Source organism: Miscanthus floridulus, chromosome 17 (assembly GCF_019320115.1).
Source record: "Miscanthus floridulus cultivar M001 chromosome 17, ASM1932011v1, whole genome shotgun sequence".
NCBI lineage: Eukaryota > Viridiplantae > Streptophyta > Magnoliopsida > Poales > Poaceae > Miscanthus > Miscanthus floridulus.
The window spans coordinates 66,917,431-66,931,042 of NC_089596.1; the positions used below are offsets into that span (position 1 = coordinate 66,917,431).

The following is a 13,612-nucleotide window of genomic DNA, read 5'->3' on the forward strand; positions in this document are numbered from 1 at the left end:
TAATCAAATTCAAACTGTATTTACATATATATGTTAATTATGCTTTATTGTATTTTTATTCAGAGGAAGAGGATGATGCATATAAATATATATAACTCATATGCTAGAAGTATGTTTCGATATTAGAAAGAGCACCACAAGACTGAGACCCGATAAGACTTTATATCAGAAACATATAGTTTGTAGCAGCTAAGGAGTACGAGGCACGTATTCATCACACGAAACTTCAAAGGAAAATGCTACTAAAAGACATGTTGCAATGCACGTGTTCAGTTTAGTATAAGTCGAAAGGAAAATTTGGGAAGTGCAAAAGGTTGGACAGAATTAACCCGCGACGGGTCACGCGCACAGGGAGTGCGCGACCCGTCTTCAACCTCCCGACGCGCCCTTGGTCCCCCACCCCCGCCTCCTCCCCCGTCGCCCCAGCCAGCAGCATCCACGCAGCCGACCGTGCCGCCCACCTCCCGCGCCCCGCTGCTCCATCCCGCCCTCCCTAACCCTAGGGCGCCAACGAGCTCCGTTGTCCTCGTCCTTGCCATGGCCCCGGCCCCGACCCCGCCCCCACCACCCTCACCTTATCGCGCCACCCTCAACCCGCCCCGTCCCTCGGCCCCGCCGACCCTTATCCCAGGGTAGGACGCCGGCGATCACCGCCGCGATGCCCCCGCCGCCGGCCCTGTCCAACCGGTTGTTCCCCGCCGCCCGCTCGGCAACGCACCTGCCACCTCGCTCGCCGCCCCTCAACCCGCCATCACCGCTGTGTCACGGTCGCCTCCCCCAAAACTTCTTCTAAACCCTAACGTCGGCGAGCTGCTCGTCTCCATCGTTGGCGGCTAGTTCATGGGCTCGGATGGGATGAGGTCGCGCGCTCGACACCACGCGCGACTAGACGCGCGTTAGAGTTTGCGCAAAAGGTTGTACACAATCACTATCTTGCTAGCCCAAAATAAGACACACAAATGGAGGTCACGTTACAGTGGCGGACAAACAACTAATTTTGAGGAACAATTTAGAGAGCAATTTTCTTTCTCATGCAAATTATTAAATATGATGGGGCAATCAGGACCTACAAGGTGATGACGACTAGCCGATTCAATGATGAAGCAATAATTGTAGGATATGACCATGACATGTTTTTGCGGAAAATATGAATGCATCAGTACGTATGTGATTTCAAATTAATATCACTTCTCTGTACATATTAGAGCAAGTATAATGGCTCTCGATCAGGTGGAAACCATGTTCCTGTGCAAACTTTGAAAACTATCGATCTAGACCACGGGCTGCGCATCCGATGGCTAGAGATGGAGGTGGGGCTTTTTTGCACTTAAACGCCCGCCCCCAGCACTGCTAATCATGTTGTTTTGCAAATCACCCCCAGCAAACAGGTCTGTGTCGATAGTTTGGCGTCGTTTCGTTTCTTGTCGTTTCATTTTTCCTGGGCGCCGGCGGCGGCCACGAGCTGTTCGGCGAGGCGGGCAGGACGAGGACGGTATCGCAGGCGCGCCACCACCTCCTGGCTCCCGGATTCACTAGACGCCGATGTTGATTCGCTAGACGCCGACGCGAAGATGAATCAGGACGACGCCCAGACTAATCTGAATCAGTTCGTACGTGAGTATCCTCCTGTTCTTACGTGAGTCCGGCATGGAGCCGTTAGCTTGTTCATGTCATACGTGAGTCTGATGCTCATCTCATACGTGAGTCTGTAGGCGGAGGAGACTCGTCAAGAGTTGCGCCGTGAGTCTGCGCCGCCGCTGCCATGGAGTCCGGCGTGCGTGACGTTGCCGTTGATGCCGTCGTCGCCGTTGATGCCGTCATCGCCATTGATCCCATCTCCGTCGAGGCCGCCGCCATGGATCAGGCTGTTGATGCCGTTGTCGCCGTTGATCCCGTTTCCGCTGAGGATCATGCCGTCAACGACGCCGGAGTTGGAGCCCACCTTGAACATCCAAGCACACCACGGCCAAAATCTTTTCCGAGTACATCAGTAAGTTTCAAAGAACATTTGAAGCCAATGGTTGGAATGATCTTTGATACACTCGCAGATGTGGAGGAATTTTACAAGTCGTATGCACATGAAGCTGGTTTCTCAGTTCGTGTTGGTCAGCACAAGAAGCAAAATGAGGAAATATTATTCAAGAGGTACTGTTGTTCAAGGGAAGGGTATAGAAAGGAGAACGTAACAAATGTTAGTGATGATTCTGGGAAAAAAAGAAAGACACATAATGTGATGGAAACCAGATGTGGTTGTGAGGCACATATTGTCGTCAAGCTTGGTAGCGACAAGAAATATCGAATATTTTCAATGGTTGAGAAACACAACCATGGTTTTGTGTCGCCAGATAAGAGGCATTTGCTAAGATCCAACCGTAATGTTAGTGAGAGGGCAAAGAGTGCTTTGTTCAATTGTCATAAGGCTAGCATTGGCACCTCACAGGCATATCGACTTCTCCATGTCAGTGAGGGTGGGTTTCAGAATGTTGGGTGCACACTGATGGATTTGAAAAACTATTACCGTGACCTCAGAACCAAAATCAAGGATGGAGATGCATAAATGTTTGTGGCACAACTTGAGCGAAAGAAGAAAGTAAATCCAGCCTTCTTTTATGAGTTTATGGTGGATGAACAAGGACGACTTGTTCGCGTATTTTGGGCAGATGCTTTATGCAGGAAAAACTATAGTGTTTTTGGTGATGTGGTTTCGGTAGATGCAACATATACCACCAACCAGTATAACATGAAATTTGTGCCATTCACTAGAGTTAATCATCACTTGCAAAGTGTTTTCCTTGGGGCAGCATTCTTAGCAGATGAAAAGATCGATTCATATGTATGGTTGTTTAACACCTTTCTTAAGGCTATGGGTGGAGTAGCACCTCATCTAATCACAACCGATGAAGATGCGAGCATGAAGGCTGCTATTGCTCAGATTCTGCCAGATACAGCTCATAGACTTTGCATGTGGCATATCATGGAAAAGGTATCTGAGAAGGTGGGGCCCTCTATAAGAAAAGATGAAAAGTTTTGGGAAAGACTAAACAAGTGTGTTTGGGGGACCGAGAATTCAGATGATTTTGTGTCACAATTGAATGCTATCATAACAGATTATGAACTCATGGGAAACGATTGGTTTTCCACTAGGTTTGCCATTCATGACTCATGGATTCCGGTATACTTTTTGGACATACCTCTAGCAGGAATGCTTAGGACTACATCACGATCGGAGAGTGCAAATTCTTTTTTTAACCGTTTCATTCGTAGAAAGTTGACCTTTGTTGAGTTCTGGCTAAGGTTTGACACAGCTTTGGAGTGCCAGCGCCAAGAGGAATTGAAAGCTGACAATACAAGTCTTCACACCACTCCTAAATTGATGACACCATGGGCCATGGAGAAGCAATGTAGTCTGATATATACACATGAAGTTTTCAGTAAATTTCAGGAACAAATCTTAGCTGCAAGAGACCATTGCATTATTCAAGGTATTTCAGAGTGTGCAGATATAAAATGTTTCACCATCAGCAGCCAAACTGGAAAAGATCGACTTGTTCAGATGAACAAGTCGAACATGTTTGGTAGGTGCTCCTGTAAATTATATGAGTCTTATGGCATCCCATGTCGTCATATCATACAAGTGCTTAGAGCCGAGAAGCAAACTGAGATACCATCGTTATATATAATGAAGCGATGGGAGAAAAGATGTAAAAGGTGTGTACTTATTTTTTTTCCCTCTCTGTTCACCTATATTTTCTGTTTTGTACAATAGTCTTGATCAGATCTTCAATTTTACAGGGAACTATTCTTTGATGAGGAAGGTAACCTACTAGATGAAAAGCCTAAAGATCCTATGAAGGTGGCCATGCGGAAAAAGATTTCAGATTCACGCAACAAGTTTGAAGATCTTATTCAAATGGCCAAGAGCTCTGAACAAGGGATGGACTTTTTATATTCTAGTTTATCCAACCTAGTAGAGCCTCTCCAAAAGATCATGCCTGCTATGAGAGTTGAAAAACAGGATGAATATGAATCTTTCCTTGGTAGTAAAATTCCAAAAGAGGTCGATATACATCCACCAAATGATGTCAACTCGAAAGGGAGATGCAAAAAAATTAAGAAGAGCAAGGAGACGAAGGAGAAGAAGGCTGGAAGTAAGGGTAAAGGTAAACGGACGTGTCGAAAATGTAAGTAAGAAGGGGATCATGATGCACGTAATTGCCCAAACAATGTTGTTGGCTGATATTTCAACTGAACAATTTACTCTTGTGCTTCTTGTAAACACTGCAATGTACTTTGGATTTTGAGTTCACTGCAATGTACGACTGTACCATGCTCCTTTTTTTTAATTGCAGTTCGAGTGTACCTGCAATATGACCTTGTGGCTGAAGCCATAGTTCAGAAGAAGAATTTAGTTAACCACTTTCTGTGAACTCCTTTTGAAATGCACAAGATACTAGTTTATTTTCAATTCTGTGACTCAACTGAACTGAACTCAACTACATGAAAAATTGCAAAGCACTTTCGGTGAAAACATAGACTGAAATTGCAAAGATACTAGTTTATATACTTCGTCATCTTCTATGAGTACATTCAATTTCAAGAAGTACAGTCAGACACACTGTAGAACCTAGTGTTCATGTCAATGATATTCAGAGCTTCAGAGTTCAGACCATCTCGTCCGGCGAGACTCTCTCCCACAGGTAGCTGGCGTTGGCGAAGCAGATGGGCGTGTCGACGCGCAGGACGAGCACCCCCGACGTGGCCCACGCCATGGCGTACTGGTCCATCCTCCGGTACGCCGCCGCGAAGCCCGGCACCTTGCCGAGGGCCGTGCTCCTCGGGCGCGTGATGGAGAGCAGGACCCGGAGCACCAGCACGACGTCCATCCGGCTGCGCTGGGCGAGAGTCGCAGCCAGGCGCGCAGGGAACGGCGGCGGCGGAGAGCGGCGAGGCGGAGGGCAGCCCGCCGGTGAGTCGCGGGCACGCGGCGGCGGGATCTCGCCTGCGTCTGATGGAAAAGACGAACGGGCCGGGCGATAACACGGACCTGTTTGCTGGGTGCGCTGCGATTAGAGGAGGGGTGATTTACAAAACAACATGATTAGCAGTGCTGGGGCGGGCGTTTAAGTGCAAAAAAGCCCCACCTCCATCTCTAGCCATCGGATGCGCAGCCCGTGGTCTAGATCGATAGTTTCCAAAATTTGCACAGGAACATGGTTTCCACCTGATCCAGAGCCAAGTATAATAGCAGATCATAAGTCGGCTGAATGCTGAGGTGGATGAGAGAGGAAAGGACAGAGAAGAGAAACAGGTTGTAAGCTTACAGAACTAGGTCATGCATTAATAGTAAAGAACTAGCTACTATATGGTGGGTTAAGAGAAGGCTGCAAAGGTCGGTAGGCCGGCTGTATTATCAGCCTTGCTCTTAGTATTACGTGTCTGTGCATATTAGTCAAACTTTGTGTACGTATGCCGCAGATATATTGTGCAAGCATGCTCTCAGAGCCCTTAATATCAATAAATACCCTGTTCATTTGATCATTTTTGTGGCTTATAAGTCGGTTGATGTTGTTTTATTGTGAGAGAAAAACACTATATCATGGCTGATACGATCAAGCGAACAGAGTAGAAGTTTTTATTTTGCCTAGCCAATACATACTGAATAGATGGACGAAATATGCAAAAAAGAGGATTTTATGAAACTTCAAGAGCACAGGCTACGGATCTCTCGAAATGCGACATCGATTGCATTGAAGTGCTCATTTTCAAAAGATCTTCTTGATGATTTGGAGAGAGCTATTGATAAACTGGGCCAAGAAGCTGATAATTCATAATTCATTAAGCCAAATACCTACCCAACCTTCTGGAGTTTCTCACAGTTGTATTGAATATGCTGGAGACATGTTAAAGGGTAAAATATCAACCAGAGTCCTCAGGTGCTAACAGGTCCAAAGAATAAGAGATCAAAAAGTGTACTTGAAAAAAAAAAGGGAAGAAAAAGGCCACCAGTAAGAAAAAAAGGTACTTGCATTAGTTCAAGCGTGCATTTATCCCCTGTTTTTTAAATCTCAGGAAAACAAGCAAAGAGAGCAAAGGACAATACAGAACTTGGACAAGATCCAGAAGACTCGATTGTGAGTGCACAAGACAATACGTAACTTGGACAAGATCTAGAAGAATTTATTGTAAGACCAATGGCCTTATTTTTAAAAGATTTATTTACACGACTATGTTCTGATTTTTTTCCTCTGTGTCTGTGGGGGTATGGCCCCCAAGACATGGTTTGCGCCCCCAGGGGTGGTCCGGCCCACAAGGTTAAGGCGTGCACGGCGCTGTTCGGCGTGCACCGCAAGATATTGTATAGTACCAAATATGCTACTTTATTTGTAACCCTACCTCCTTCAGAGTATACAAGGAGAGGTAGGGGTCCCCTAGCGGATAGGATCCATAACAATCCATCAGATCGGATCTACTTACAGATCAATACAATACATCAAAGACAGGACGTAGGGTATTACGTCGATCAGATGGCCCGAACCTGTCTAAATCGCAGTCTCTGCGCCTTGTATCACCATCTGGTTCCTGATTACGCGCATCCCCACCGACAAATCTACCATTGCGGGATACCCCTCGGTGGACTGCCGAGCATATTCTGTCGACAGTTGGCGCGCCAGGTAGGGGTATGCGCTTGATCCATGGTGAGCCAGATGGACCTCAAATCAACAACGCGTTCTCATCGTCAATCTCGTGGAGATCCATGCCGGTCCACGACGACGATTCATCGCTGCTACACCAGCCCCTGCGACAGCAGATCCGATCTCGGAACCACCTCCGAGGTCGTCTTCACCAACAACTCACCGCCCGCCAGGTGCTCGCCGTCAACGCCGACCAGACAACGACATACGCCGCCGACCAGACGCTCCGTCCAAAGCTAAGTCACGCTTTAATATTCTTCTAAATATTCTCCGATCTCCGTATATCGCCATAATGTGTTCTCCGAACTGTTTTCTCCATATTTGCTCTCCAAACGATTTTCCGAACCCTCGAACAGTCCTGTTGATGCTCGGACGCCTCCAAAGACGGCCCTGTCTCCGGCTCCTCCCTACACGTGCTACGGGCTCCGCGCTCTGCGTTATGGGTGGTCGGCAGCGGCTCCTTGGTCACGCCTATTCTTCCTACACGTGCACGGGCTCCGCGCTTGATGTTATAGACTATGGGCTAGCTAGGGCTGGAGACTCAACTACACACTAACTGTTCGGGCGGTTTATATTAAACATAAATATATTTTTACGCCAATTGATTACCGAACTGCATACGCCGTTTTATCACCATTGCTGATTTTTTTCCAGAGTTCATTTATTTCTACATCATGTATTATCCATTCTACATGTTTGTATTGCAGGATCATCGTCCAGGTGATCGGACCACCTGGTGCTCGGACTTCTCCACCGATCAACTGGTCGGACCGCTTGGTTCATGGACTCCGTCGCCGACCAGTTGATCGGACTGTTCGTCGGTCGCTTCTACTCAATGCTCACTTCGCCGCCGACCAGTTGACCAGACTGTTCGTCGCTCTTGCTTCATCGCCAGCTACGCCGGTTACTCCTCGGCGCACGGATACTTCGAGCTCGAGGACTAAGTGGGCACACTTCACCGCACGGAAGTTGTCAGCTACGTCGGTGCTCGGACCATCGCCGCCGATGCCGGAGACTCCTCGATGCTCGGACCTCGCTGCCTACGCCGAGGACTCCTCGGTGCTCGAACATCGCCGCCTACGCCGGGGACTCCTCGCTCCTCGGTGCTCGGACATCGCCAGCGACGCTGGGGATTCCTCGCTCCTCGGTGCTCGGTCATCGCCAGCGACGCCGGGGACTCCTCGCTCCTTGGCGCTCAGTCATCGCCGCCTATGCCGGGGACTCCTCGGTGCTTGGTCATCGCCAGCGACGTCGGGGACTCATCGCTCCTCGATGCTCGGTCATCGCCGCCTACGCTGGGGACTCCTCGCTCCTCGGTGCTCAGTCATCGCCGCCTATGCCGAGGACTCCTCGGTGCTCCGTCATCGCCAGCGACGCCGGGGACTCCTCGCTCCTCGGTGCTCGGTCATTGCCGCCTACGCCGGGGACTCCTCGATGCTCGGTCATCGCCAGTGACGCCGGAGACTCCTCGCTCCTCGGCGCTCGACATCGCCGCCTACGCCGGGGACTCCTCGCTCCTCGCTCCTCGGTGCTTGGTCATCGCCGCCTACGCCGGGGACTCCTCGGTGCTCAGTCATCGCCAGCGATGCCGGGGACTCCTCGCTCCTCGGTGCTCGGTCATCGCCGCCTACGCCGGGGACTCCTCGGTGCTCGGTCATCGCCAGCGACGCCGGAGACTCCTCGCTCCTCGGTGCTCGGTCATCGCCAGCAACGCAGGGGACTCCTCGCTCCTCGGCGCTCGGACATCGCCGCCTATGTAGGGGACTCCTCGCCCCTCGGTGCTCGGACATCGCCAGGGATGCTGGGGACCCCTCTCTCCTCGGTGCTCGGACATCGCCGGCGACGCCGGGGACTCCTCGCTCCTCGGTGCTCGGTCATCGCTAGCAACGCCGGGGACTCCTCGCTCTTCGGCGCTCAGACATCGCCGCCTACGTCGGGGACTCCTCGTCCCTCGGTGCTCGAACATCGCCAGCGACGCCGGGGACCCCTCGCTCCTCGGTGCTCGGACATCGCCAGTGACGCCGGGGACTCCTCGCTCCTCAGTGCTCGGTCATCGCCAGCGACGCCGGGGACTCATCGCTCCTCGGTGCTCGGTCATCGCCAGCGACGCCAGGGACTCCTCGGTGCTCGGATCTTGCGCTCAGTCATCGTCAGCGATGCCAGGGACTCCTCGGTGCTCGGATCTTGCTACGTCTCGTCGGTGTGCTATCAAGCTGCTCCATGCTGATCGGATCAGGGTGCTGATCTTGGGCAGCACGTCTGGGGTCTTGATACGCGCATATCAGGCGACGTCAGCAAGCTTTCAGACTTCTTTGACCCTGCTACAAGATTCATTCTTCATCTTCTAGCAGGCTCGGGGACTAAGTGGGCACACTTCACCTTGAGGTGAATGTGCTTGTTCTCATCTCGAGGCTACGCCTGGGGACTGGCTGCCTGCTCGGCTGGTCTTCTACTTTCTGACCCTGGCACCACGTGACTACGTCACCTACTGTCCGGTTCGGAGACTAGCTGTGGGGGTATGGCCCCCAAGACATGGGCTGCGCCCCTAGGGATGGCCCGGCCCACAAGGTTAAGGCGTGCACGGCGCTGCTCGGCGTGCACGGCAAAATATTGTATAGTACCAAATAGGCTACTTTACTTGTAACCCTACTCCTCCAGAGTATATAAGGAGAGGTAGGGGTCCCCTAGCGGATAGGATCCATAATGATCCATCAGATCGGATCTACTTATAGATCAATACAATACACTAAAGACACATGACGTAGGGTATTACGTCGATCAGACGGCCCGAACCTGTCTAAATCGCTGTCTCTGCGCCTTGTGTCACCATCTGGTTCCTGATCACGCGCATCCCCACCGACAAATCTACCATCGCGGGATACCCCTCGGTGGACTGTCGAGCATATTCTGTCGACAGTGTCCTTCTCATGCAAGCACCGGTGTGAATATTGCACCACAGGACTATTTAACCAACCCATATGGTGGATTTCCGACCATGGCTGCTCATCAACAAAAGGAGGATATACAAGTCTTTAATTTACTTGGTCTTCATCAAGATGCTTCTGCTGCTAGAAGATTACAATTTGATGACGTATCAAATCCTGCAGCATTACATTAGTCATGCTTTTATCAAATGATTTTTTTATTGATCAACAAAAAAGTATTACTGTTCCAGTGATGTATTATCAAATGTTAAACTATTTTGTCCTTAACTCATACAAGTGATCTTTCATTTACGATCCATGCTCTCCAGTGACATCAACTCATATTTATTTGATAGCAACAATATGTTCAGATACAATACTGGGATAGGAACCCTGGCTCAGAGAAGGAAGGAATTCCGTACATAAATAAGAAGAAAATGTAAAAGCCCTGTACAGTACACCGTCCTATTTCTAGCCCTGTACAACACGATCAAAATCAGTCAATGTGTCAAAATCTGACATATGTGTAGGGTGCTTTTGTTTCCAGCTTGCTACTTCTAGCAGTATTTGGAGAAACATCCTTTTTTTGTATTTCCCTGAATGAACAGGTAAAATGGTACTGCAGTTGAGCTCTGAACTTGTGATTGCCTCAAAGAAAATATGCCTCAAACTACTTTTTTTTGAACTGGGGGTTTTCATTACTTATCAGCTGACAAATCCGCAGCTTCGTAGCTCATTTCCTTCTAGATATTAGCTCATTTCCTTCTACACAATCATACCCCAAAGAAGCCAACTCATGGGCCACCCTATTACAATCTCTACCCTGGAACAACAACAACAACAAAGCCTTTAAGTCCCAAATAAGTTGGGGCAGGCTAGAGTTGAAACCCAGCAGAAGCAATCAAGCACATGAATAGCTGTTTTCCAAACACTCCTATCTAAAGCTAAGTCTTTGGGCAAAGTTTGTAGAAACTAAAAACTTGGAGTTCATTCACCAGACCTTCCTCCGGTCTATCACAAACTTCAGTTGAAGCCAGAGCTTGTTTGATCAGCAGGGCATCGGTCTCCAGTATCAGCTTACCAATGCCAAGGTTCAGTGCAGTCTGAATTCCTTGTAAACACGCGATCACCTCGGCTTGGAAGGGACTTAGGAGATGATTGATCCTTCCTCTACCAGTCATCACTACATCACCGTCGTTGTCCCTGATAACAAATCCCCAGCTTCCCGACCTCTCTGCAGCCTTGTATGAAGCATCACAGTTCAGTTTCAGCACCCCAGCTGGCGGCCTGTGCCACTTGTCTGTCCGTCTCGCTCTAGCTTGGCCTTGACGAGTGGATTCCCTGATTATCTCCTCTGAATAAACTCTAAGGCTTCTTACCAGAATTTCGGCGCTTCGCCCATGGCCATTCTCCCTGACTGCATTTCGTTCAGACCAGAGAAACCACATCAGAATCACCACTCTCACCGATTTGCTGCCCTTCAGCTGTAGGATAATCGAAGTCACAATTAGATTGATCTCTAATCCTAACTAGACCCAACGGTCTAGTTGGGCCTTTGATTCGTGTCCTGATTGGGGCCGCCCAGCCCACCATGGCTGGAGGGTCTCTGTCACACTGCACTATAAAAAGATGTGGGGAACAGCGGCTCTTATCATGAGGTTGACCTGAGCCGAACTCCCCAATGACACCAAAACCCTAATCCGATCAGAGAGAGGCGTAGCCAGTGACGGGAAGCCACCAGCCGCGCCGCCCGCTCCATCGACGTCTTTATCGCCCTCTTCACCGACCGTCGCTGCCCGTGCGCAGACTACATCAACGAACGTGGTGGCGTCCGCTGAACCCTCCCCTTCTGCGGTGTCAGGTTCAACACTTTCTCTCTTCCCTCTCTGGTTCTCTTGTTCTACATCTATTAGGATGAACTGCGTCATTTATACCGTATAGAATCACTCTACCAGCTAGATCTATGATCCTAGTGATCCTATAGTGTTAACAATGGTAGCAGAGCCATCGATTTCTAGGGTTTTTAGATCTAGAACGGGTAAACCGATTAGAAAAGGAAATAAAAGGTTAGATCCAGTGCGGGTCTAACAAGAACAGAGGATTCGGTTGAACCCTAACCCTAACTGGGTTAAGGAAAGGAGAAAAAGAAGAGGGTTTCGGCCTTAAGAACGTAAGAGCCGAACCCTAAACCCGTAAAAGCTTTCACGGGAAAGATAAACAGTGAAACCCTAACCCTAATTTCGATCCCCATCCTAAATCGGTTGAATCCGAGCACCGACATAAAAGCAAAATCCGAAGGGGAAGAAGGGAAAGGGGTGGCCTACCTCGCCGTTGTGCAGCGCTACTGCTTTGCCGGCGTGCGGGGAAAAGAACGCTGAGCCGGGGGCGCTGCTCGCCGGGCTCTGGCCAAAGAGGCGCCACGGCCAGGCCGCTCGACGGCGGCGCGCTCACCCGTTGGGGAGCGCGCACGCCGGCGAGGGGGCCGGCAACGGCGCCGGGGCTCGCTCTCGTTGCCTTTTCGTCCGCTCGACTCGCTCGGTTGCCGCTGACGCTGCGCTGAGGAAAGAGGCGAAGAGAGAGGACAGGAGGCCACGAATGACCTAGGGTTCGGGGTGTCGACGCCGTCGCCTGGGTTTTGTTCGCGCGAAAATGATGCTGAGCCGTCGATCTTGATCGAGTGGCGGCGAACGGTCGGGCCGACTTTCGGCCCAGGCGGGTGAGGGCGCGAGGCTGAATTCCTAGCCCAGGCCCAGGTTGCGGCCTTGGCGCGGGGGAGCGCGCGGGAGAGCGCGTGGACGGCAGTGGGCCGGGCCGTTTTGCCAGCCGGGCCGAAGGAACAGTACGAACTTGAGTCATTTTTTGTTTTTTTTTCCAGTAAAAGTTTTATCTCCTAGAAAATGGATAAATGACTTAAAGAAAATAGAAAAGAGAATTTTCCTATGGGTAAAATTCACAAAATTAAGATTATTTTTCCGCTTCATATTAAAGATGTTATTTTCATTATTAAATTCGAACCAACAGGAGAATTTAATTTTGAAAATGGATATGTTTTAATTGATTATAATAATATTATTATTCTAACCAACGTTGATTAATGGCAATATTATGATGAGTTTTTTGTCATGCATTAATTCTATTTCTGCCCAACGGTGATGTAGATTTAATGTATAAACATTTGTATGTTTTAATTTTGACCAACGTTGGAATCAAGGCATACAATTGTTGTCATTATTTATATCCTCACACTATATGAATTGTGTTTTCAGGCAGATATAACTTGATGAGTTGTATCAAAGAGATCCCCACTCTCAAAGGTGATAACTACACGGAGTGGAAGAAAAAGATTGATCTGGCCTTCATTTTGGCTGAGGTGGACTGGGTAGTCACCACACCGTGTCCCACAGAGCCTGTGGCACCGGTAAGGAAGACAAACGAGGTTGATACCGCTTAGGCAACAAAAGAGAGGGATTTTGCATCCCAAAGAATATTCTATAACCTTGAGTATAGGAAGTAGGTCACTGCCAACAAGAAATATTTGGCTGCGATAAAGAATACGATTGAGCCTGCAATTGTGGGCTCAATCCCGGAGTGTGACACCATCACTGAGTACCTCGAAAGAATAAAGAGTCAGTTCACTGGCTCTTCAAAGACATGCTACCCGCTGATAAAGCAGCTAGTGACAGATAGGTACTCAGGTAATGGTGGCATAAGAGAGCACATACTAAGGATGAGCAATTTGACATCCAAGCTAAAACCAATGGATCTGGCTCTCAAGGAAGAGTTCCTTATCCATCTGATTTTTGCTTCCTTGCCAAAAGAGTTTGACTTTTTTGTTGTCAACTACAACATACAGCCCGAGAAGTGGGACATGGAGAGACTCATAGCTATGTGTGTGTAAGAGGCCAATGGTGGCTCTATCAATTATCTGAAAGATAACAAGAAAAAGAATACTAATGCTAACTTCTCCTCAAAGTCAAAGGGAAAGGGTCCCATGCT

At 49.1% G+C, this 13,612-nt stretch overlaps 1 pseudogene; it reads left to right on the forward strand.

Moving 5' to 3' along the window:
- Positions 1–1,491: 1,491 nt before the first annotated feature.
- LOC136515008 (protein FAR1-RELATED SEQUENCE 5-like) lies at positions 1,492–4,189 on the forward strand (annotated as a pseudogene).
- The last annotated feature ends 9,423 nt before the right edge of the window (positions 4,190–13,612 follow it).